The sequence below is a fragment of the Rhagoletis pomonella genome, unplaced genomic scaffold (genome assembly GCF_013731165.1).
Source record: "Rhagoletis pomonella isolate Grant_MI unplaced genomic scaffold, Rhpom_1.0 Rhpom_scaffold_00002, whole genome shotgun sequence".
Taxonomy (NCBI): Eukaryota; Metazoa; Arthropoda; class Insecta; order Diptera; family Tephritidae; genus Rhagoletis; species Rhagoletis pomonella.
This window is the reverse complement of record NW_023458556.1, coordinates 16,265,058-16,269,599: the sequence shown is the minus strand read 5'-3', so window position 1 is coordinate 16,269,599 and position 4,542 is coordinate 16,265,058. Positions and strand designations below refer to the sequence as shown.

Below are 4,542 nucleotides of genomic sequence, written 5' to 3'. Positions count from 1 at the left end.
GGCTGTGTGCGGCACATTAGCTTTGTGGGCCTGTGTATTTTAAGGTAAAGCGTGAAAAATTGCTTCAAGATCTTTTCCCAAATACATAGGATTAACTAGGGCGATTTGTAATTTAAACATGAAGATATTCGGATCTGGCTGATGGCTCCAAGTTCGACCACAGTGTCCGACCAGGGTCTTCGGTAAGCAAACAAGAAGCTTCTATTTCACTTGCATGTCGTTCAGACCAAGTTTCATACCACTGTATCTAAGGGAGTATGCAGAAAGTGTGGCTGGATTGGCGCTTCTCGAGGTCACAGGCTTGTCACATTGGGCATTGTGGAATCACAACTTAACGACGCTCACATTCTAAGAAGCGTGTTCTCACAAAATTCCAATTAAAAAAAGCTTACATGTTTTTCTAAATTTGTTAAAATTATAATTTACTGGGAAGATAAATTTAACAGGCAGTTAAGAAACCAACCCTAAAAGTAGATAAAAAATCAAATACATTTTTTTGTTTAATAAATGTATTAAAAGAAGGAAAAAATTTTCCATGGGTCAAGGAAAAATTATTTTCCATATAATTTTTAGTGCATTTATAGAAATGTGTTATGTAAGATTTTTTTATTTGATTTTTTTGTCTATGAATGTTATCGGATAACGTATGTGTACTCCCATTTGGGCATAATTTGAGACCCAAACGTGATATAAATTGCATTATATTTAAACTTTCAATTGATTTTTCAACCAAATTAATGCGCAGTCATTCAAACACAAATTAATTTGTGTGAGCCCCATTCGTTGGAGCCGGGAAGTGCATACATATTTTCATTTCCCTTTCAATTACTAAATCTATTTATTACGCTATAACGATTGCCAGTATTTATTTATATTGCTGCTACTGCCTCTGCGACTGTGCAATAGCAATTGCGTGACAAGTTGCATGGTAACTTCGAGAGCTCCGAACGTCAAATCGCATGCAGGTCACGTGCCCATTTAAGCTAATAAATTGCATACAAGTTAGTCGGCCCCACTCACACGTCTACTAGCGCACAAAAGTCACAACTTTACCTGCGTTCTCTCCTCACGCCCTTCCAAAGTGTCTCTCAAAGTCTTTGTAGTTATTTCTTTAACTGCTGCCGGTTGGGTACGTGCGTCGCTTTGCCCAAAAGTGCCTACGCCGATTTGTAAATTCCGTGGCCGTGGTCAGTTTGGTTGTGAACTTATGTCACACTCCTACCACACAACTTAAACCTAAGCTGAAGAAATGCAAACACAGCAAAATAACAAAAAATACTAACTAAATCCGCTGCTGTTGGTCGACTTAGCGATTATTGCATATTTTGTTTTGCTTTGCTTATATTTTTTGTTTATTTAAGAGCATAGACAGATGACTGCTTTTATCCGAAACAACTGGTTAATTTAGAATTATCTCCGGCATTAACTGCAGTTGATCTAGAGTTAACTATCAAACTTATTTTTTTTTTTGATTATACATAAATTTTATTTTATGTGGTTTGTTTTATGTTATTTCATATGATTATTGCAAGCAAATTGAACTATTTTAGAGTTTAATTGTGTTCAAAAAGGCCACCACAACTATGCAGTTACATTTACAAAAAATATAAGTACTCATTTGAGCAGATCAACAGCTCCGTTAATCCGAATTAACGTTGTCGCCTGTATATGCTATAATGTTCTTGCTTACACACACATACACATCCGTTGCATTTCATTGCTGCCATCGCACAGTGGTTCAAAACTGGAATTTAAAGTTCATAAAGTTCATGGAGTCTTCGTTTTTTAACCAATTTGCTTATTTTTTTTTAATGAAGGCTTATAAAATTAGCAAGAGCCCAGTTAAGCCCGATCTTGGAATTTTTAGATGTTTATTTTAAATTTTTGAGTGCAAAGTCAATAAAAGTAGCAATTTGAAGAAAATCGATTCTCCAGTTCCAGCTATTAAATGTTACATAACAAAAACCAATAGAAAACATCTGTAGGGTTCTTATAACAAGTAAAAAAATCACAAGAAAAAATTTAAATGTAAAAAAAAAATTCACCAAAATTAATTTTTTTTTGAATTTTTAGAAAAAATTTTGGTACAAAGTTTTATAGATCGTTAATTTTCTTTGCGCTCATTTAAAATGGCCGAAGCAGCTCAAACCCAGCAAACAATTTTTATAGGAACTTGACCCAATCATATGTAAATTTTTGTTTTTTTTTTCGTTTTGGGTGAACCCTACAATTGTTTTCAACTAGTTTTTATTATGCAACATTAATTAACTGGAGAATGAGAATCCATTTTCCTAAAAATTGCTACTTTTTTGCACTTTGCACAAAAAGAATTTTATGAAAAGAAATGAAAATTCAAAAATCTGGCTCAACTGGTCTCTTGCAAATTCAATAAGCTTTCATTTGAAGAAAACCTAATCAAATTGAGTGAAACATTACTGCTCCGCCATCCGCACGAGGGGCGCAGTCCGCATGACGTACGGAACCACTATTTTCAATTTTTGCGCCGAGTTACGATAGGTAAATGAAAGTTTTGAACTACTGTGCCTCGGCGCGTGCTATGGTTTTTGTTTTTAGCCTTTTTTTATTTATTATTATTTACGCTGCTCATTTGTGGTAATTTGCATGGCTTTTACATACATATATATGTACATATTTATATAAGTATTCCGGGCTGTAGGAAGAAGTGTTGCTTGCGAAATAAATATGTATTTAGAGTAAATTGGATTTATTTAGCCTCCACGCTCTCTGTCCGCGTGCTCGCAATCAGTTTCTCTACGTGTTGAGCACTGCGTGGGTGTGTGTGTGTGTGTATGTGTATTTGTCTGCATTTTGTGTTTAATTGTGCTTAATTTGCATTATTTCGGCTAAGCTTTGGCGCTGCATAACAAAGAGATTTTCAAATTCCTTTCGCGTTGTTTGCTATTTTAATGCGATTTACCACACAGCCTTCGGTTGACAATTCGCAATGGCTGTTATTTCGTTATTTTTTCACAGTTTTTGTTACTTAAAAACCGCACAAAAAGCAACAATATTCATCTTAACATTCTTATTGTGGCACTTGGCCTCGAAATTTATTTAGTATTTGTCGTTCATCATCGAGTTGACGTGACAATGTCATGGAGCAAAAGCCAGAAAATGTCTTATTTTCTTTGCAAATGTGCACAAATCTCTTAAATCATATCTGTGGCATTATGGTAAAGCAGCTTAAGTGACTTTAGAAGTTTTGGCTTTGGATTACAAACGAATAAGTTTCCATTCAAAAATTTTAAACTAAACCTATTTCTGGTTAAACGCTAAAATATTACTTGGGAAGCCATTGAAGTATTAATTTTAAGAGAGAATGACCTAACTCGAGGTAAGTGGTTTTATCAAAATGCCGCAGGAAATCTCCTGTAGACTTTTGGCTATAGTAAATTCCAAGATTAGTATTCATGTTTGGTGGCAGAGCGTTTGCTTCAACTCAACATAATTTATACACCCGTTCGCACTTTTTAACGCAAAATCGAATCACCTTCGCAAAAAACACACATACACTTGTGGTCAGCTGATTAAGTTAAGTGACATTTTGACCAGTTTTGATTATTTTGTTTTTGTTTATTTAATGTTTATATATTTCAAAGTTCTTACAAAAATTACAAAAATTCAACAGACTTCAACAATTACACACAAAAATTTAAAACTTTTTTTCCCATTAACTTTTAGTGGGTTAAAGTGCAAACTTCAAGAAGAAGTGAATCGCGTTTATTTTAAATAAATATATTTTTTTTTGCCGACGGTGCTAGAATACCTCCACCATACGCTCCATACGAAAGTCATTGCCGAGCATAATTTGTACACATGGTAGAAAATGCTCAACAGCGTTAGCCAAAAGAATTATTAAAAACCAAACCGATTTTCTGAGGAATTAAGTTGAATTTAATTTTTTAAACATGTGGCAACCCCCCCTCCCCCCCCTAAAAATAGTTCAGAAATAAAGGCTTTTCAACCCCTGATTTGAAAATACATTTTATTTATTAAATAATTTTAATTTGATTTTTTTAACGGGTGGCAACACTCTTTAAACGCCTCAAAAATATTCTTAGTGTTCAAACTTAAGATTTGTTAACACTTGTTGATTGACATATTTTGATATTTTATTGCTTATACCTTAACTAAATTCGACTTTTTTAAACAGATGGCAACCCGCTACAAAATATTTACTATTAACTGAATTTAATTTTTTAAGCGTGTTGCAACCCTCCTACAGTTAAGTTACGAAACAAAGCTTTTCCAAACCATTTCGATTGATACTCACTTTGTAATAATCGGTTGCACTTTTGTGATAATTTGAACTAAATTTTTTAAAAGGTGGCAACCCGTGTCCAAACATGCGTACAAGATAAAGAAAAATTCCTCGTGAAAATATGTAAGTACCCTTCAGGTCATTACTTTCCAAAAAGAGAGATTATTAACTTAACTATGCATAAGCTACACCCTTTAATACATATAACTAAAAGTGTGTACACTGTACATTCATACATCAACTCCGAAAAAAAAAAAATT

General features: G+C 33.8%; 1 protein-coding gene across 1 annotated transcript in view; it reads left to right on the top strand.

The window, feature by feature from the left end:
- LOC118733152 (cuticle protein 21.3) overlaps window positions 1-4,542 on the top strand; it is a 147,834-nt gene that overhangs the window by 60,635 nt on the left and 82,657 nt on the right. The gene's annotated exons all lie outside the window — the stretch shown is intronic.